Genomic DNA, 22,252 nt, shown 5'->3' with positions numbered 1-22,252 from the left:
TTTTCACTCCCACTGCTACTGCTTTTGTCACTGCCTTAACTAGGGCTTTATCATTAAGTCCTTTATATAAATATATAAATAAAATATACAAATAAATAAAATATAATATGAATTCTGATGATTTTAAAGTCTTTTCTTGATAAAGACTTTTCCTGATAAAGATACACAATATCTTTATTTATTTATTTGTTTGTTTATTTATTTATTTATTTTTATTAGTTTCTGCTTTATAACAAAGTGAATCAGTCATACATATACATCTGTTCCCACATCCCTTCCCTCATGCATCTCCCTCCCTCCCACCCTCCCCATCCCACCCCTCTAGGCTGTCACAAAGCACCGAGCTGATCTCCCTGTGCTCTGCGGCTGCTTCCCACTATCTATCTACCTTAACGTTTGGTACTGTATATATGTCCATGCCTCTCTTTCGCTTTGTCACAGCTTACCCTTCCCCCTCCCCATATCCTCAGGTCCATTCTCAAGTAGGTCTGTGTCTTTATTCCCGTTTTACCCCTAGGTTCTTCATGACATTTTTTTTTTAATTCCGTATATATGTGTTAGCATACGGTATTTGTCTTTCTCTTTCTGACTTACTTCACTCTGTATGACAGACTCTAGGTCTATTCAACTCATTACAAATAGCTCAGTTTCGTTTCTTTTTATGGCTGAGTAGTATTCCATTGCATATATGTGCCACATCTTCTTTATCCATTCATCCGATGATGGACACTTAGGTTGTTTCCAGCTCTGGGTTATTGTGAATAGAGATGCAATGAACATTTTGGTACATGTCTCTTTTTGAATTATGATTTTCTCAGGGTATATGCATAGCAGTGGGATTGCTGGGTCATATGGTAGTTCTATTTTTAGTTTTTTAAGGAACGTCCATACTGTTCTCCATAGTGGCTGTACCAATTCACATTCCCACCAGCAGCGCAAGAGGATTCCCTTTTCTCCACACCCTCTCCAGCATTTATTCTTTCTAGATTTCTTGATGATGGCCATTCTGACTGGTGTGAGATGATATCTCATTGTAGTTTTGATCTGCATTTCTCTAATGATTAATGATGTTGAGCATTCTTTCATGTGTTTGTTGGCAGTCTGTATATCTTCTTTGGAGAAATGCCTATTTAAGTCTTCTGCCCATTTGTGGATTGGGTTGTTTGTTTTCTTGCTTTTGAGCTGCATGAGCTGTTTATAAAATTTGGAGATTAATCCTTTGTCAGTTGCTTCATTTGCAAATACTTTCTCCCATTCTGAGGGTTGTCTTTTGGTCTTGTTTATGGTTTCCTTTGTGTGCAAAAGCTTTGAAGTTTCATTAGGTCTCATTTGTTTATCTTTGTTTTTATTTCCATTTCTCTAGAAGGTGGGTCCAAAAGGATCTAGCTGTGATTTATGTCATAGAGTGTTCTACCTATGTTTTCCTCTAAGAGTTTGATATTTTCTGGCCGTATATTTAGGTCTTTAATCCATTTTGAGCTTATTTTTATGTATGGTGTTACGGAATGATCTAATCTCAAACTTTTACATGTCCCTGTCCAGTTTTCCCAGCACCACTTATTAAAGAGGCTGTCCTTTCTCCACTGTACATTCCTGCCTCCTTTATCAAAGATAAGTTGGCCATATGTGCGTGGGTTTATCTCTGGGCTTTCTATCCTGATCCACTGATCTATCTTTCTGTTTTTATGCCAGTACCACACTGTCTTAATTACTGTAGCTTTGTAGTATAGTCTGAAGTCAGGGAGCCTGATTCCTCCAGCTCCGTTTTTCGTTCTCAAGATTGCTTTGGCTATTCGGGGTCTTTTGTTTTTCCAAACAAATTTTGATATTTTTTGTTCTAGGTCTGTGAAAAATGCCAGTGGTAGTTTGATAGGGATTGCCTTGAATCTGTAGAATTCTTTGGGTAGTAGAGTCATTTTCACAATATTGATTCTTCCAATCCAGCAGCATGGTATATCTCTTCATCTATTTGTATCATCTTTAATTTCTTTCATCAGTGTCTTATAATTTTCTGCATACAGGTCTTTTGTCTCCTCAGGTAGGTTTATTCCTAGATATTTTATTCTTTTTGTTGCAATGGTAAATGGGAGTGTTTTCTTGATTTCATTTTCAGATTTTTCATCATTAGTGTACAGGAATGCCAGAGATTTCTGTACATTAATTTTGTAACCTGCTACTTTACCAAATTCATTGATTAGCTCTAGTAGTTTTTCGGTAGCATCTTTAGGATTCTCTAGGTATAGTATCATGTCATCTGCACACAGTGACAGCTTTACTTCTTCCTTTCCAATTTGGATTCCTTTTATTTCCTTTTCTTCTCTGATTGCTGTGGCTAAAACTTCCAAAACTATGTTGAATAAGAGTGGTGAGAGTGGGCAGCCTTGTCTTGTTCCTGATCTTAGTGCAAATGGTTTCAGTTTTTCACCATTAAGGACAATGTTGGTGGTGGGTTTGTCATAGATGGCCTTTATTATGTTGAGGAAAGTTCCCTCTATGCCTACTTTCTGCAGGGTTTTTATCATAAATGGGTGTTGAATTTTGTCGAAAGCTTTCTTTGCATCTATTGAGATGATCATATGGATTTTCTCCTTCAACTTGTTAATATGCTGTATCACATTGATTGATTTGCATATATTGAAGAATCCTTGCATTCCTGGAATAAACCCCACTTGATCATGGTATATGATCCTTTTAATGTGCTGTTGGATTCTGTTGGCTAGTATTTTGTTGAGGATTTTTGCATCTATGTTCATCAGTGATATTGGCCTGTAGTTTTCTTCCTTTGTGACATCCTTGCCTGGTTTTGGTATCAAGGTGATGGTGGCCTCGTAGAATGAGTTTGGGAGTGTTCTTTCCTCTGATATTGTTTGGAAGAGTTTGAGAAGGATGGGTGTTAGCTCTTCTCTAAATGTTTGATAGAATTTGCCTGTGAAACCATCTGGTCCGGGGCTTTTGTTTGATGTAAGATTTTTAATCACAGTTTCAATTTCAGTGCTTGTGATTGGTCTATTCATATTTTCTATTTCTTCCTGATTCAGTCTTGGCAGGTTGTGCATTTCTAAGAATTTGTCCATTTCTTCCAGGTTGTCCATTTTATTGGCATAGAGTTGTTTATAGTAATCTCTCATGATCTTTTGTATTTCTGCTGTGTCAGTTGTTACTTCTCCTTTTTCATTTCTAATTCTATTGATTTGAGTCTTCTCCCTTCTTTTCTTGATGAGTCTGGCTAATGGTTTGTCAATTTTGTTTATCTTCTCAAAGAACCAGCTTTTAGTTTGGTTGATCTTTGCTATCGTTTCCTTCATTTCTTTTTCATTTATTTCTCATCTGATCTTTATGATTTCTTTCCTTCTGCTAACTTTGGGGTTTTTTTGTTCTTCTTTCTCTAATTGCTTTAGGTGAAGGGTCAAGTTGTTTACTCGAGATGTTTCCTGTTTCTTAAGGTGGGATTGTATTGCTATAAACTTCCCCCTTAGAACTGCTTTTGCTGTGTCCCATAGGTTTTGGGTCGTCGTGTCTCCATTGTCATTTGTTTCTAGGTATTTTTTAATTTCCTCTTTGATTTCTTCAGTGATCACTTCGTTATTGAGTAGTGTATTGTTTCGCCTCCATGTGTTTGTATTTTTTACAGGTCTTTTCCTGTAATTGATGTCTAGTCTCATAGCATTGTGGTCGGAAAAGATACTTGATACAATTTCAATTTTCTTAAATTTACCAAGGCTTGATTTGTGAGCCAAGATATGATCTATCCTGGAGAATGTTCCATGAGCACTTGAGAAAAATGTGTATTCTGTTGTTTTTGGATGGAATGTCCTATAAATATCAATTAAGTCCATCTTGTTTAATGTATCATTTAAAGCTTGTGTTTCCTTATTTATTTTCATGTTGGATGATCTGTCCATTGGTGAAAGTGGGCTGTTAAATTCCCCTACTATGAGTGTGTTACTGTCGATTTCCCCTTTTATGGCTGTTAGTATTTGCCTTATGTATTGAGGTGCTCCTATGTTGGGTGCATAAATATTTACATTTGTTGTATCCTTTTCTTGCATCGATCCCCTGATCATTATGTAGTGTCCTTCTTTGTCTCTTCTAATACTCTTTATTTTAAAGTCTATTTTGTATGATATGAGAATTGATACTCAAGCTTTCTTTTGGTTACCATTTGCATGGAATATCTTTTTCCATCCCCTTACTTTCAATCTGTATGTGTCTCTAGGTCAGAAGTGGGTTTCATGTAGACAGTATATATATATGGGTGCTGGTTTTGTATCCATTCAGCCAGTCTGTGTCTTTTGGTGGGAACATTTAGTCCATTTACATTTAAGGTAATTATTATTATTATTTTTTTTGTGTGTGTGTGGTATGCGGGCCTCTCACTGTTGTGGCATCCCCCGTTGCGGAGCACAGGCTCCGGACGCGCAGGCTCCGGACGCGCAGGCTCAGCGGCCATGGCTCACGGGCCCAGCCGCTCCGCGGCATATGGGATCCTCCCAGACCGGGGCACGAACCCGTATCCCCTGCATCGGCAGGCGGACTCTCAACCACTTGCGCCACCAGGGAGGCCCCTAAGGTAATTATTGATATGTATGTTCCTATTCCCATTTCCTTAATTGCTTTGGGTTCGTTATTGTAGGTATATTCCTTCTGTTGTGTTTCTTGCCTAGAGAAGTTCCTTTAGCATTTGTTGTAAAGCTGGTTTGGTGGTGCTGAACTCTCTCAGCTTTTGCTTGTCTGTAAACTTTTTAATTTCTCCATCGAATCTGAATGAGATCCTTGGTGGGTAGAGTAATCTTGGTTGCAGGTTTCTCTCCTTCATCACTTTAATTATGTCCTGCCACTCCCTTCTGGCTTGTAGAGTTTCTGCTGAGAGATCAGCTGTTAACCTGATGGGGATTCCCTTGTGTTTTATTTGTTGTTTTTCCCTTGCTGCTTTTAATATGTTTTCTTTGTGTTTAATTTTTGACAGTTTGATTAATATGTGTCTTGGCATATTTCTCCTTGGATTTATTCTGTATGGGACTCTCTGTGCCTCCTGGACTTGATTAACTATTTCCTTTCGCATATTAGCGAAGTTTTCAACTATAATCTCTTCAAATATTTTCTCAGTCCCTTTCTTTTTCTCTTCTTCTTCTGGAACCCCTATAATTCGAATGTTGGTGTGTTTAATGTTGTCCCAGAGGTCTCTGAGACTGTCCTCTGTTCTTTTCATTCTTTTTTCTTTATTTTGCTCTGCAGCAGTTATTTCCACTATTTTATCTTCCACCTCACTTATATGTTCTTCTGCCTCAGTTATTCTGCTATTGATCCCATCTAGAGTATTTTTCATTTCATTTATTGTGTTTTTAATCGATGCTTGATTCATCTTTAGTTCTTCTAGGTCCTTGTTAACTGTTTCTTGCATTTTGTCTATTCTATTTCCAAGATTATGGATCTTGGAAATAGAATCTTGGATCAGCTTTACTATCATTATTCTGAATTCTTTTTCAGGTAGACTGCCTATTACCTCTTCATTTGTTAGGTCTGGTAGGTTTTTATCTTGCTCCTTCGCCTGCTGTGTGTTTTTCTGTCTTCTCATTTTGCTTATGTTACTGTGTTTGGGGTCTCCTTTTTGCAGGCTGCAGATTCGTAGTTCCCATTGTTTTTGGTGTCTGTCCCCAGTGGCTAAGGTTGTTTCATTAGGTTGTGTAGGCTTCCTGTTGGGGGGGACTAATGCCTGTGTTCTGGTGGTTGAGGCTCGATCTTGTCTTTCTGGTGGACAGGTCCACGTCTGGTGGTGTGTTTTGGGGTGCCTATGGCCTTATTATGTTTTTAGGTAGCCTCTCTGATAATGGGTGGGGTTGAGTTCCTGCCTTGCTAGTTGCTTGGCATAGGGTGACCAGCACTGTAGCTTGCTGATCGTTGACTGAAGCTGGTTGCTGGTGTTGAGATGGAGATCTCTGGGAGATTTTCTCTGCTTGATATTATGTGGAGCTGGGAGGTCTCTTGTGAACCCGTGTCCTGAAGTTGGCTCTCCCACTTCAGAGGCACAGCACTGAGTCCTTGGTGCAGCACCAAGAGCCTTTCATCCACCCGGCTCAGAATAACAGGGAGAAAAAGCAGAAAGAAAGAATTAGTAGAAGAAAGAAAGAGAGAGGGAAAGAAAGGAAGAAGGGAAGAAAAGGAAGGAAGGAAGAAAGAAAGAAAGGAGGGAGGGAGGGAGGAAGGATGGAAAGAGAGAAGGAAAGAAAGGAGGCAGGGAGGGAGGAATGAAAACAAAAGGAAGAGTGAATGGAAGAAGGGAGGGAGGGAGGGAGGAAGGAAAGAAAGAAAGAAAGGAGGGAGGGAGGGAGGAAGGAAAGAGAAAGTGGAAAGAAGAAGGGTGGGAGGGAGGGAGGGAGGAAAGAAAAAGAAAGAAGGAAAGGAGGAGCGGAGGGAGGGAGGGAGGAAGGGAAGGTAGGAAAAAAAGAAATAGCAGGTAAATTAAAATAGAATAAAGTATGAAATATAGTAGCGTTATTAAATTTAAAAAGTAATTATTGAAAAAAAAACGGACCGAGAGAACCCTGGGACATATGGTGGAAGCAAAGCTATATAGAGAGAATCTTACACAGAAGATTACACATACACATTCACAAAAAGAGAGCAGGGTGAAAAATCAAAAATCTTGCTCTCCAAGTCCACCTCCTCAATTTGGGATAATTCGTTGTAAAAAGAGGAAAAGGGCGAGAAGTCTGAAATCTTGCTCTCTAAGTCCACCTCCTTAATTTGGGATAATTCGTTGTAAAAAGAGGAAAAGGGGGGAAAGTCTTAAATCTTGTCCTCAAAGTCCAGTTCCTCAATTTGGGATGATTCACGGTCCATTTATGCACTCCATAGACGCAGGGCACATCAAATGGACCGTGGAGCTTTAATCCGCTGCCTCCGAGGCTGCACAGAGAGATTTCCCTGTCTCTGCTCTCACAGCTCCCGGGTCTCAGCCTTGGACCTGGCCCCGCCTCTGCGCATAGGTCGCCGGAGGGCGTCCGTTCTTCGCTCAGACAGGACGGGTTTAAAGGAGCCGCTGATTCGGGGGCTCTGGCTCACTCAGGCAGAGGGGAGGGAGGGGCGCGCAGTGTGGGGCGGGCCTGCGGTGGCAGAGGCCGGCGTGACGTTGCAGCAGCCCGTGGCACTCCATGCGCTTTCCCGGGAAAGCCGTCCCCGGGTCTCGGGACCCCAGCAGTGGCGGGGTGCACAAGCCCCCCGGAAGGCGGGGCGGACAGTGACCCGTGCTAGCACACAGGCCCCGCGGCGGCGGCGGTGGCGGCGGCGGTGGCAGCTGCAGCAGCCCCAGCTTCCCACGCCCGTCTCCGAGGTCCACGCCTTACCCACGGCTCGCGCCTATCTCGACGCCTCCCCAAGCAGCCCTCTTAATGCCCTCTCCTCGCGCACCAGGAAACAAAAGGGAAAAAAGTCTCTTGCCTGTTCGGCAGCTCCAGACCCTTTCCCCGGACTCCCTCCGGGCTAGCCGTGGTGCACTAACCCCTTCAGGCTCTCTTCCTTCCCCCAGACCCAGTCCTCTCCCTGCGCTCTGACTGAAAGCCGTACCCGAGCCTCAGCTCCCAGCCCCGCCCGCCCCGGCGGCCGAGCAGACAAGCCTCTCGGGCTGGTGTGTGCCTGAGGGCACCGATCCTCTGTGCCAGAATCTCTCCGCTTTGCCCTCCGCACCCCTGTTGCTGTGCTCTCCTCCGCTACTCCGAAGCTTCCCCCTCCGCCACCTACAGTCTCCGCCCGCGAAGGGGCTTGTAGTGTGTAGAAACCTTCCCTCCTTCACGGCTCCCTCCCACTGGTGCAGGTCCCATCCCTATCCTATTGTCTCTGTTTATTCTTTTTTTCTTTTGCCCTACCCAGGTATGTGGGGGAGTTTCTTGCCTTTAGGGGCGTCTGAGTACTTCTGTCAGCGTTCAGTAGGTGTTCTGTAGGAGTTGTTCCACGTGTAGATGAATTTCTGATGTATGTGTGAGGAGGAAGGTGATCTCCGCGTCTTACTCTTCCGCCACCTTCCTCCGGGCCCCCCACAATATCTTATATAAATATTTTTGTATTATCTGTTCCTTTCTTAGAATTTTAGTCATATGATTCTATCTCTTGGTATGTCTAGAACTTTTTGATTGAATGCTGACTATTTTATTTGGCTTTTTAAATTTTTCTCAGTGGAAATGTTGTTTTGCTTCAAAATATTTTACTCTACCTGAAAGTAGCAAATCTTGAAAATTACAATTTTTTAAATGCTTTCAAATATCAATACTATAGGTGTCACAAAATCTAGAAAAATGGCCTTTGAAAATTAACTTCTGCCAGATGTGTCTCTATAAAACTTTTTCCCCACTCTTGTAGCTATATATTCTTTAACTGCCTCCTCATATGTGTTTTAGAAATAAAATTTTAAGAAATAAACTTTGTAGTTTATAGACATAGATTTCTTTTAACATGGTTGATTAGTTTGCTTTTAGTTATTAATAGTTTAGAAAAGTTTATTTCCGCCTCACAATTTATTATTGATAATGTCACATTAATTTTCATTGTTAACTTTGAGAAAACCTCTTTGGATTACTTACTCATAAATATATACTATTATAAATGCATTACTGATTTCAGTACTGCTATAGGATTGTGCATTACAGGAATTCTGATAAAATACTCATTCACACCATTCCATTACACACATTATTGATGGGGTATATTCTTTTATTTATTTATTTATTTATTTTTGACTGTGTTGTGTCTTCGTTGCTGTGCACAGGCTTTCTCTAGTTGCAGCGACTGGGGGATACTCTTTGTTGCAGTGTGCAGGCTTCTTATTGCGGTGGCTTCTCTTGTTGCAGAGCACGGGCTCTAGGCACGCAAGCTTCAGTAGTTGTGGCTCGCAGGCTCTGTAGTTGTGGCTCACGGGCTCTAGAGCGCAGGCTCCATAGTTGTGGCACACGGTCTTAGTTGCTCCGTGGCATGTGGGATCTTCCCAGACCAGGGCTTGAACCCGTGTCCCCTGCATTGGCAGGTGGCTTCCTAACCACTGTGCCATCAGGGGAGCCCCTGGAGTATATTGGTTTTTGTGGGTTTTTTTGTGGTATGCTGGCCTCTCACTGTTGTGGCCTCTCCCCATTGCAGGGCACAGGCTCTGGACATGCAGGATTGGTGGCCATGGCTCACGGGCCTAGCCGCTACATGGCATTTGGGATCTTCCCAGACCAGGGCACGAACCCGTGTCCCCTGCATCGGCAGGCAGACTCTCAACCACTGCACCACCAGGGAATCCCTGGAGTATATTCTTGACAGAAGGAAATTTCCGTTTTGACTAAGCATTGAAGAAAACTGAATCTTTGACTTATCTTTCACATGCCTGATGATTGAAATTATTTTCCACAGAATAACTTCTGGTTTTATACTTTTCAGTTCTTTTTTTCTTCTTCAAATGCACATGCTTTGAGAGCTGTGAAGTGCAAGACATGGCTATATTGTAAGGTGGTTTTTGTCCTTACGCTTCTGTGTCTTGTGCTATTTAAGTCAATAGAGTAGTCAGTAAGATTATTGGAAGTTATTCCTGTAATGGGATAGTATATAGTCAATTACATATGGTGGTGTCTGAAAATCACATAATAGCCTCACTTAAAACATCTCCTTAGCCAGATTTCCAAAAAGCCTGTGACCAATCCAATATGATCCAACATAGCAGAATATGATAGAAGGAAAATTGACAAAGAAATAGACGCTGGTCTTACCTGATGGAAATTAAAATATCTCACTTTTGACAATTTTGAAAAAACCTATAATTACATGAACTAATTTCTAGGGTTCTTTGTAGGACCTAAAAAGGAACCCATAGAGTTGTGGAACAATAGAAGCTACTGTGATGAGAAGCCCCGGCACCACAAAAAAGAGTAGCCCCCGCTCGCCTCAACTAGAGAAAGCCTGCACGCGGCACTGAAGACCCAATGCAGCCAAAATAAAAATAAATAAATAAAAATAAATAAATTTATCTTTTAAGAAGTAATACTCAGGTTTGAGGCATGAGAAATTTGATGAGGAGAAATTAGCTAATGTTTTCAGAACTTTTAAAATATCAAACTCAGTCTCTAAGATTTTATCATTATATACAACATCGGTTACTTATTAGTGGTTTGGGAAGGTCAATTTAAAATTTTCTCATCTTACTGTATTGAAATTCATGGCCCTAATGTTTTCCACGTTGACTATATGAATGATGAAGAAAAGTCAATCATGTATTTCATTTCCAACTGGACAGAAAACAATATTTTAAAAAGTGTTTGGCCTACTGATTTTTGATTTCTTCTAAGGCAAATGGATAGGTAATTTTTATTCCCTGATTAGGAGAAAAATGGTGGAAGAGGGCAGGGTTAAGAATTAAGATTTCAAGAGCATGAGAGGTAGATGGCCAACCATAGTTCCTAAGGTTCGGTGCCTGTAACTGCTGCCGCCGCTTAAGCCTGCCAAAGCAGTGGTACGGCTGCTGTGCTCATGTTTGCTACCTCTAGAAACATTCTTGCCAGTAGTGGCGGCAGCGGGACTCAATTACCCCCTTTTTTCACTCTCTCCAGAAGCTCCAGATGGCATCTTCCATGGGCAACGTGGCCGACAGCACAGAACCAACGAAACGTATGCTTTCCTTCCAAGGGTTAGCTGAGTTGGCACATCGAGAATATCAGGCAGGTGATTTTGAGACAGCTGAGAGACACTGCATGCAGCTCTGGAGACAGGAGCCAGGCAATACTGGTGTACTTTTATTACTTTCATCTCTACACTTCCAGTGTCGAAGGCTGGACAGATCTGCCCACTTTAGTACTCTGGCAATTAAACGGAACCCTCTTCTGGCAGAAGCCTATTCGAATTTGGGGAATGTGTACAAGGAAAGAGGGCAGTTGCAGGAAGCAACTGAGCATTACTGGCATGCATTGCGTCTCAAAGCAGATTTCATCGATGGTTCTATTAACCTGGCAGCCGCTTTGGTAGCAGCAGGCGACATGGAAGGGGCAGTACAAGCGTACGTCTCTGCTCTTCAATACAATCCTGATTTGTACTGTGTTCGCAGTGACCTGGGGAACCTGCTCAAAGCCCTGGGTGGCTTGGAAGAAGCCAAGGCATGTTATTTGAAAGCAATTGAGATGCAACCGAACTTTGCAGTAGCTTGGAGTAATCTTGGCTGTGTTTTCAATGCACAAGGGGAGATTTGGCTTGCAATTCATCACTTTGAAAAGGCTGTCACCCTTGGCCCCAATTTTCTGGATGCTTATATCAATTTAGGAAATGTCTTCAATGAGGCACGGATTTTTGACAGAGCTGTGGCAGCTTACCTTCGTGCCCTAAGCTTGAGTCCAAATCATGCAGTGGTACATGGCAACCTGGCTTGTGTATACTATGAGCAAGGCCTGATGGATCTGGCAATAGACACCTACAGGCGAGCTATTGAACTTCAACCACATTTCCCTGATGCTTACTGCAACCTAGGCAACGCTCTCAAAGAGAAGGGCAGTGTTGCCGAAGCAGAAGATTGTTATCATACAGCTCTCCGGCTGTGTCCCACCCATGCAGACTCTCTGAATAACCTAGCCAATATCAAAAAAGAACAGGGAAACAGTGAAGAGGCAGTTCGCTTGTATCGTAAAGCATTAGAGCTCTGCCCAGACTTTGCTGATGCCCATTCAAATTTAGCAAGTGTATTGAAGCAGCAGGGAAAACTGCGCGAAGCTCTGATGCATTATAAGGAGGCTATTTGAATCAGTCCTACCTTTGCTGAGGCCTACTGTAATATGGGAAACACTCTATGGGAGATGCAGGATGTTCAGGGAGCCTTGCAGTGTTATACTCGTGCCATTCAGATCAACCCTGCATTTGCGGATGCCCACAGCAATCTGGCTTCTATTCACCACGATTCAGGGAATATTCCAGAAGCAATTGCTTCTTATCGCACTGTTATGAAGCTTCAACCTGATTTTGCTGACGCTTATTGTAATTTGGCTCATAGCCTGCAGGTTGTCTGTGATTGGACAGACTATGATGAGCAAATGAAGAAGTTGGCCAGCATTGTGGCTGACCAGTTGAAGATGAACAGGTTGCCTTCTGTGCAGCCTCATCATAGTATGCTCTATCCTCTTTCTCATGGCCTCAGGAAGGCTATTGCTGAGAGGCATGGGAACCTCTGCTTGGCTAATATAAGTGTCCTTCATAAACCACCGTATGAACATCCAAAAGACTTGAAGCTCAGTGATGGTCGACTGCGTGTAGGATACGTGAGTTCTGACTTTGGGAATCATCCTACTTCTCATCTTATGCAGTCTATTCCAGGCATGCACAATCTTGATAAATTTGAGATATTCTGCTATGCCCTGAGCCCACATGATGGCACAAACTTCCGAGTGAAGGTGATGGCAGAAGCCAATCATTTCATTGATCTTTCTCAGATTCCATGCAATGGGAAAGCAGCTGATCGCATCCATCAAGATGGTATACACATCCTTGTAAACATGAATGGTTATACCAGGGGTGCTCGAAATGTGCTCTTTGCTCTCAGGCCAGCTCCTATTCAGGCAATGTGGCTGGGGTACCCTGGGACTAGTGGTATGCTTTTCATGGATTATATCATCACAGATCAGGAAACTTCACCTGCTGAAGTTGCTGAGCAGTATTCTGAGAAACTGGCTTATATGCCCCACACTTTCTTTATTGGTGATCATGCTAATATGTTCCCTCACCTGAAGAAAAAAGCCGTCATCGATTTTAAGTCCACTGGGCACATTTATGACAATCGGATTGTACTGAATGGCATCGACCTCCAAGCATTTCTTGATAGTCTATCAGATGTGTAAATAGTCAAGATGAAATGTCCTGATGGAGAAGACAACGCAGACAGCAGTAATACAGCTCTTAATATGCCTGTCATTCCTATGAATACTGTTGCAGAAGCAGTTATTGAAATGATTAACAGAGGACAAATTCAGATTACAATTAATGGATTCAGTATTAGCAATGGACTGGCAACTACCTTGATCAACAATAAGGCTGCCACTGGAGAGGAGGTTCCCCGTACCATTATTGTAAACACACGTTCTCAGTACGGGTTACCGTAAGATGCCATTGTGTACTGTAACTTTAATCAGTTATACAAAATTGACCCATCTACTTTGCAGATGTGGGCAAATATTCTGAAGCGTGTTCCCAATAGTGTACTGTGGCTGTTGCGTTTTCCAGCAGCAGGAGAAGCTAATATTCAACAGTACGCACAAAATATGCGCCTTCCCCCGAACCGTATTATTTTTTCCCCTGTTGCTCCTAAAGAGGAACATGTTCGGAGAGGCCAGCTGGCTGATGTCTGCTTGGACACTCCACTCTGTAATGGACACACCACAGGGATGGACGTCCTTTGGGCAGGGACCCCCATGGTGACTATGCCAGGAGAGACTCTTGCTTCCCGGGTTGCAGCTTCCCAGCTCACTTGTTTAGGCTGTCTTGAGCTGATTGCTCAAAATAGACAAGAATATGAAGAGCTAGCTGTGAAACTGGGAACTGATCTAGAATACCTGAAGAAAGTTCGTGGCAAAGTCTGGAAGCAGAGAACATCTAGCCCTCTGTTCAACACCAAACAATACACGATGGAACTAGAGCGGCTCTATCTACAGATGTGGGAGCATTATGCAGCTGGCAACAAACCTGATCACATGATTAAGCCTGTTGAAGTCACTGAGTCGGCCTAAATCATGACTGTGTGCCCAGGAGAATTACCCCTGTAGCTGAGCCTCAACCTTCTGGGGGAAAGGGAACTACTTTTTCAATATCATGTTGCAGATGGGTGACAGACAATGATAAGAAATAGCACAGCCAGAATTGCTTCCTGTATGATCACGATAGGGAGAGACACAAGAGATGGGAAACTGCTGTTCCACAAGGAGTCTCCATCGAATTTTACAGCAGCCAGGTGTCTGGAAGGTCTGGACGGTAAGTCTGGAAGGTGTGATCTCCCTTGGTCTTCCAGGGGATGGATGGTTAATGTGGAAGGGAGATAGAGATTGCCCAGCCGTTTTGTGATTATCATGGATTGATTGAGTCTTCTGAATTAATTTTTTCTTTATATTTTGGGTATTGGAGCTTTTAAAAATGTTTGGTTTCAGGTATTTTTATTCATGTGAAGTGTATATGATTCTCTTGAGATAAGGTTTTAAGCTAAAATATTCCTTGTTTTAGTTTCTGAACTCTACAGATAAATGGGGACGTTGCTGGTGTAGTCTTTTTATAGGTTTTAAAAACCACTTGAGCCTATATCAGTCACTTTAGTGTCTGACATAACGTTTGGAACTCTCGGTGCTTTCTTGGTTTGTAGATGATGGCTTCAGTTCTTTTTCTGCTCCGTTTCCTTCTTCCCTTCCCCCCACTTTAAAAATTCTCCTGTAACTTGGCTAACACAAAACCAAGTCTGATTCAAAGCCTCCCAGAGTGTTTCTCTTAAACACATCATCTGCTGCCAAATGAAGATTCTTAGGAGTGCTTATTAATTATGAAGGGCACAGTTGTAGTACTGTCACTGATGATAATAATAATGGATTTTTGGCCTAGAGTTTTTACCTATTTCACCAGTGTTTTACCATTGACTGCCCCTCTATGCTGCCTCCAAAAGTGATAGTGTGTGATAAGATTTTTACATTCATTCCTAAAGTTTGTTTTTTTTAAGGTGAGTCCTATTCTTCCTTTTTCTTTCAGCAGAAATGAAATCCCAGGTAAGTATAAGTATTCAAATATTTGATCAGTAAGTCATAGTTATCTCCAATACATTAAATAACTTTCATCAAAAAACATGTTATAGGGCTTCCCTTGTGGCGTAGTGGTTGAGAGTCTGCTTGCCGACGCGGGGGACACGGGTTCGTGCCCCGGTCCGGGAAGATCCCACATGCCACGGAGCGGCTGGGCCCGTGAGCCATGGCCGCTGAGCCTGCGCGTCTGGAGCCTGTGCTCCTCAATGGGAGAGGCCACAACAGTGAGAGGCTTGCGTACCGCAAAACAACAACAACAAAATAAAAACATGTTATAGGTAAAAAGCTTATGTATATGAGAATTATGTTTCAGGCCTTCTAGTGTATTATATATAATAACTTGTCTTCTGGTCGTGGTCTTGAAGTCTTTATGGATTCAGCCTCAGAAGTAGCGAACTGCACTGCTACTTGGAGTACAAATTAGACTTTAACCCTCCTGGAGGTTGAGTTTCTGGTATTGAAAACCATAGGAATGAAATTATTGTATTTCAACAACGGATTGAGGGCTTGAGGCTTAAACAAGCCAACATATGTGTGGGAAGCAGTCAGCCTTGAGAGCACCTTCGGCCATGCCAGTCATGCCGCCGCTGCTCGAAGGGACTGTCCCTACTTGTTCCCCTCCTTGTTCCATTCCATGAGAGATAAATCACCAGGGCCCAGAAATCAGAAAGAAAGTAAAATGAGACAAGCAAAGCTGTCTCCCCCCTGAACATGCAGGTTATTTTGGATGATTCTGGGCTTATGGGTTTTCTCCCAGGGAAGTTAACCTTGAGCCGAGACAGTCATTAGATAATGTAAACCACCGTCTGGCAACCTTCCATTTCTAGTCTATATAATCTGCACCTGTAGCATAATAAAACTTGCCTTGCAACCATCAGTTGTCTTGGTCCTTCTGACCCCATTCGTCGGTGCTACTTCATTTCCTTACCCCGTCCCTTCTGACCCTGGGAGGTGAAATCCTCTTTCTGAGGCTGGTCCACGGCAAGTGGTGCCCGAACAGGGACCTGAAGCTTGAAGGCAATTAAAAAGAAAAGAAAGTGCAGGTAGGAGAACCCTTATGCAAAATATGTGTGGCCATGAGTAAAAGTGAAACTAATAGAGGCATAAGGCAACAGTCAGAAGTAAAATACGATGGGGCAGACGGGCTCAAAAGAGCGTGAATTATTTGTTCACGTTTTATTTTCGATGCTTATAGCTCGAGGTAATAAAGTTTCTACCTCACAGTTGACTGAATTTTTGCAGCATATCCATGATGTATCTCCCTGGTTTCCTGATGGCGTCTCTGTGGCATAGAAATCTGGCAGAAAGTTGGAGAAGATTTAAAAAATTATTATGAGTCTTGAGGGCCTACTCATACTGCTGTTGTTACATTTAGTTTATGGAATCTGATAAAAATATGTTTAGGTTCTTCTCATGATAGTGTTGATTTGAATGTAAAGTCAGAAAAACATAAGCCTCTGACAGAAGAAAAGACTGTATTATCAGCTACTGTTTCGCCACTTCCTAAACTGAAAGAGCTAATTAATTTAAATATTTCAGATGAAGAGGAACATTTTGACTTAACAGATGAGGCTTTTAAACATAAAAGAGAGAAATATCCTGAGGATGATTTTCTAATGGCTATGATAGATAAGTCAGTGAAAAAGCTGCAAGTTAGTAAGGACTATCTTCCTCAAAAATCTACATCTGTAAAAATGCTCAGTCTCTTGCAATGTGCTGTACAAGCAGCAATAAAACGAGGAGAAGATCCTATTTTCTGTTGTCCTGTCCTAGAAAGACCTGATCCTAATAATCCTCAACAGGCTATTAGGGAGCATCAGCCTCTTCCTTTTAAAGTTTTGAAAGATTTAAAATCTGCTTATGCTCAATATGGGCCCACTGCTCCTTTTACTACTGCTATGGTTGACACTATTGCAGGAGAAGCTCTTTCCCCCGCTGATTGGAAGTCTATTGCACGAGCTTGTTTAAATGGTGGAGATTATTTAATATGGAAGTTTGATTTTTATGAACGGGCCGCTGAACAAGCAGAAAAGAATGCTACCCATGATATTCCAGTTGATTATCATATGCTGATTGGGGAAGGACCATATATTTCTTTACAAGATCAATTAACTTATCCGTTTGTTGCTTATCCTCAAATAAATCATTTGACATTACAAGCCTGGAGGAAATTACCTTCTACACACAAAACTGAGGATCTTTCAAAAATGAGACAGGGACCTGATGAACCATATGCTGATTTTGTAGACAGATTGTTACAGGCGGTGGGGAGACTCATTGTGGATGGACTCACTGGTACAATTGTAGTTAAGCAACTTGCTTTTGAAAACGCTAATAATGCATATCAGGCTGCGATTTGACCTTGGAGAAAATGGGGAACACTGGAGGATTATATTCGCCTTTGTGCAGACATTGGGCCTGCTTATATACAGGGTGCTGCTATGGCTGCAGCATTAACTAAAGTGGGGTTTAAAAACAATCAAAAAAGAACAAAGACTAGTCTTCAATGTGGAAAGGCAGGTCATTTTGCTGGAGAATGTGGATCTTTTCCTTGTAACCCTGCTCCTTCTTTCCCTACTCAAAACCCTCCAGATGGTCAGAAAATCCCTGGTTTATGCCCTAAATGCAATAGGGGAAAACATTGGGCACGAGATTGTCGCTCAGTGGCCCACAGGGATGGGACACCACTCTCGGGAAACTCCTCCCGGTGCCTTCCCCGGCCCCAACAAGTAATAGGGGCAACGTCTGTGTATCCTCCTCAAACTATCAATCAGACATTAACCAAAAACAAAAACATACAATATCTTCGCTCTCCAGAGCAACAGCAGGAAGCACAGGACTGGACCTCAGTACCTCCGCCCGATATGTATTAACTCCTGAAATGGGTCCTCAGGCTCTCTCTATGGGCATCTAGGGTCCTTTACCCAAGGGTTTGATTGGACTATTATTGGGAAGAAGTAGTGTCGCCATGAAGGGTTTAACTATTATGCCAGGACTCATAGATTCTGACTACAAAGGAGAAATAAAAATCATGGCACAAACTATTAAAAATATAATAACGATTTCTCCTGGTGATAAAATTGCACAATTGCTACTTTTGCCCTTTGTACCTCATGGACAAATTTTACAACATCAAAAGAGAGAAACAAAGGCTTTTGGATCATCTAGTGCTGCCTACTGGATTCAGAAGATAGGGAAAGAATGTCCAGAAATGAAATGAACCATTAATGGAAAGGTTTTTTCAGGTTTGTTAGATACTGGAGCTGATGTCTCTGTTATGATGCAGATGCACTGGCCTAAACATTGGCCCGTTAGTCCTATTATTACAGAACTTCAAGGAATAGGACAGAGTTCTTCTCCTATGCAAAGTAGTCAGTTATTATTATGGCAAGATAGTGAGGGCCATTCAGGATACTTCCAGCCTTATGTTTTGCCTGGGCTGCCTTTAAACCTCCTGGGCCAAGATATATTAAAAGAAATGGGAATATTACTTTATAGTCCAAATTCTCAAGTCTCTAATATGGTGTTGGATCAAGGATTTCTTCCCACAAAAGGGCTGGGAACAAATCAAAAAGGAAGTGTCTATCTTATTGATATGGAAATAAAAAGTGATAGACAAGGTTTGGGTTTTTCTTAGGGGCCTTGGATTCTCCTCCACTCACTGCTGATCCAATTACTTGGCTGAGTGATGACCCTGTATGGGTGGACCAATGGCCCCTCACAAAGGAGAAATTAGAAGCTGCAGAACAATTAGGGCATTTAGAAATTTCCAATAGTCCTTGGAATACTCCTATTTTTATTATCAAGAAAAAATCTGGAAAATATAGGTTATTACAGCGTCTAAGAGCTGTTAATAAAACTATGCTAATAATGGGAGCTCTTCTACTAGGCCTACCCTCTCCAACAGTCATACCACACAATTATCATATTTTAGTTATAGATTTAAAGATTGTTTTTTCACTATTCCTTTGTTTCCTGAAGATAGAAAACATTTTGCTTTTAGCTTGCCTTCCTTAAACTTTAAGGAACCCATGAGGAGATTTCAATGGAAAGTATTGCCTCAGGGCATGGCAAATAGTCCTACATTATGCCAAATATATGTGGCTCAGACCTTAACTCCTGTGAGAAAAAGGTTTCCAACGTTATATCTCATACATTATATGGATGATATACTTTTAGCCACTGATAATATTTCTTGATTAGAGACTGCTTCTCAATTTTTACAACAATCCTTACAATCATTTGGATTGGTCATTGCCTCAGAAAAAATTCAAAGACAATCTCCGTTTTTCTATTTGGGAAAATATATTGATAATTCTACGATTAGGCCTCAAAAACTGCAAATTCGAGTTGTTAATTTAAAAACATTAAATGATTTTCAAAAATTACTTGGAGATATTAATTGGCTAATGCCTTCCTTAGAACTTACTACTGCTCAGTTAGAGCCTTTATTTGATATTCTTAAAGGTGACTCAGATCCTTCTACTTCACGATCTATATGACTCCAGAGGATTTCAAGCTTTACAAATAGTTAATAGAGCTTTCAGCTCTGCACAATTAACTCGAATACATACTCACCTGTCAATTTCTTTAGTTCTTTGTCCAACACCTCATGTGCCTACTGCCATCTTATGGCAAACTGTTGGAATTATTGAATGGATTCATATGAAACTACATCCTCTAAAGTTATTAACCCTTTTTATGAACTTATTATTAAGTTAATAATGCAAGGTAGAGCTAGATTCTTACAACTTATAGGTATAGAACCTTCTCAAATTATTATCCCTTATTCAGTTAGTCAACAAAATTGGCTTTTTCAACATAGTAATGAATGGGGTCTTGTTCTTGCAGGATTTTCAGGTACCTTGGAATGCCATTACCCTGCTGATAAATCGATCCAATTCAGCAAAATTGACTCTTATATCTTTCCTTCTATAATTAGGCAACAGCCTATTCCTCATGTACCTTTGGTTTTTACAGACGGTTCTTCTTCAAGAGTGGCTACTGTAATCATTGATGACGGAACAAAACTCATTAAACAAACTTCCTTGACTTCAGCTCAACGTGTTGAACTGTATGCTGTCATTATGGCTTTTAAACATTTGCCTTCTATATCTTTTAATTTGTTTTCTGATAGTAAATATCTTATTCGCTTATTGTTTCTTCTGGAGACTGCGACCAGAGGATATACTAATGACCCTGAATTATCATCCTCTTTTCGTTTGCTTCAACAGCTTATTCGTTCCCACAATGGTCCTGTTGCAGCTCTGCATATCCGTGCTCATTCTAACTTGCCTGGTCCATTGTCTAAAATGAATGCAGCTGCAGATGTTTTAACTCGATCTAAACGTGATCTTTATCCTGTGCATTTTCCTCCCAAAAATAAAGTTAAAGTTACTCTTCCTCCTCAGTCTCTTTTACTTAAAGCAGGACATATCCCAATTTACCGTCCTCCTCCTTTCCGTTCGTCATGCTGTCAAGAATGGCTAAGGTCTTGCATTCATTGCCTTCTTACTGTTGATACTCATGGTCCATGTCCTGGACACCCTCATATTATGGTAAGTTATGATCAAACTGCTTCACAAGCAGCACAGCAATCACATGGTTTACACCATCAGTCGGCAGCTACATTACGCAAACAATTTTCCCTTACTCGTGAAGCCGCCCGACAAATTGTTAAGCAATGCCCACAATCCTTACATCACCTTCCTGTTCCACATTATGGTGTTAATCCTCGTGGATTATTACCTAGTCATTTATGGCAAATGGATGTTACTCATATCCCATCTTTTGGGAAATTACAGTTTGTTCATGTCACTATTGATAGTTATTGTGGTTTCCTCTGTGCTACATCACAGACCCGAGAAGCTACTAAACATGTTATCACTCATTTATTACACTGTTTTGCTTTCATGAACCTTCCCAAAATTATTAAAACAGATAATGGGCCCACTTACACTAATGTTGCTTTTGCAACATTTTGTGATTCATTACAAATTACCCATATTACACGCATTCCATATAACCCTCAAGGACAAGGTATTATAGAATGTGCAAATAGATCTTTAAAGCTAACTATTGAAAAAATAAAAAAGGGGGAATTATATAGAACAACACTACATAACCTTATAAATCATGCTCTGTTTATTTTAAATTTTCTCACTGTTGACAGGGGAAAGGCTGGTGGCTGAGCCAAGATTGGCCCCTCAATCTCTGGAGGTCCCCTGGAAAGATCCGCTAACCAGCACTTGGTTTGGTCCTGATCCTGTGTTGATTTGGGGACGTGGTCACGTGTGTATCTTTCCCAGATAAGCGCCTGGACCTCTCTGGCTTCCTGAGCACTTAGTCAAGCAAATAGTTGGCTCACCACAGCTCACAACTTGTTCAGAAGATGCAGAAGCTCTGCATCTCTCCCGAAAACTTGACAGTGTTGATTCAGAAAAAGAAGAAGAAGAGGAGACCACTTGCCAGGACGACTCAAAGGAGTGATGTTCCAAATTGGGGACAAATTAAACAATTGGTTTCACAAGCTCAAGAGTTAGTGAAACAACAGAGTAATCCTGTTACACCTGTGACTTTATTTTTGGCTATGTTGGCAACCATTTCATGTGTTCCCTCTGTTAATGCAACAACTTACTAGGCCTATGTACCTGATCCTCCACTATTACAACCCATATCTTGGTCTGAAGCAGAGTTTCCTGTATTTTACAATGATACTGTTTATGGGCCTCTTATTGGGAATATAAAACAAATAAATATGTCTGTAAATTATACTAACTGGTTTAGTACCTATCCTGTCTGTCTTAGCCCATTGAATCTGGAAACTGGATGTGTAAAGGCTATTAGTTATGAGCATACAGATGTTGATGAGGGAGCGGATCAATCAATTAGTTTGTCAGGCTCTCCAGGCATCCTTCGTTTTACAGGAACCAACATTACTCTTACATGCCCGGCTACCAGCCGACGAGAGGATCTTAAGGATACCATCATTTGCTATAAAAATGGGCAACCTGTAAATATTAGAGGTCGAATCTCATACGCTTCACCACTTAGGGATTCCACTATTACTATAGCCACGGTTACAGGTGAAGATTCAGGAAATTATTTGTGTATGAAGCGTTTACTTGGACGACAAGGGATACTTATGGCTGGACATAAGGTTACTATTCTTAACAGAAAAATAAAAAAAATCAATTTCCTCCTTTTATGACCATTAACTTTCCTGGATCCAATTTTGAATGTTGCAATGCATCTTGGAATAATAACCAAATATGCTGTACTACAGATCATACCAAGTGGTCAATTCTTATCTCTTCTATTCCCGTCATAGATAGGTTTATCACATTTCTAAAGAACTGGGATATATGGAAACTAGCTCTAACTTATTCCAATACACCTGTTATAACTTGTGTTGCTCCTCCATATACACTTTTGATTGGTTCTATTAACATTGGTAATTCTTCCAAAGGAGGATAAAATAG

General features: G+C 41.3%; 1 pseudogene; it reads left to right on the top strand.

The window, feature by feature from the left end:
• Positions 1-10,580: 10,580 nt before the first annotated feature.
• On the top strand, positions 10,581-13,833 carry LOC132483001 (UDP-N-acetylglucosamine--peptide N-acetylglucosaminyltransferase 110 kDa subunit-like; annotated as a pseudogene).
• The last annotated feature ends 8,419 nt before the right edge of the window (positions 13,834-22,252 follow it).

The sequence above is a fragment of the Mesoplodon densirostris genome, assembly GCF_025265405.1.
Source record: "Mesoplodon densirostris isolate mMesDen1 chromosome Y unlocalized genomic scaffold, mMesDen1 primary haplotype SUPER_Y_unloc_2, whole genome shotgun sequence".
Taxonomy (NCBI): domain Eukaryota; kingdom Metazoa; phylum Chordata; class Mammalia; order Artiodactyla; family Ziphiidae; genus Mesoplodon; species Mesoplodon densirostris.
The sequence above is the reverse complement of the archived record's forward strand: the minus strand, read 5'-3'. Positions and strand labels throughout refer to the sequence as shown.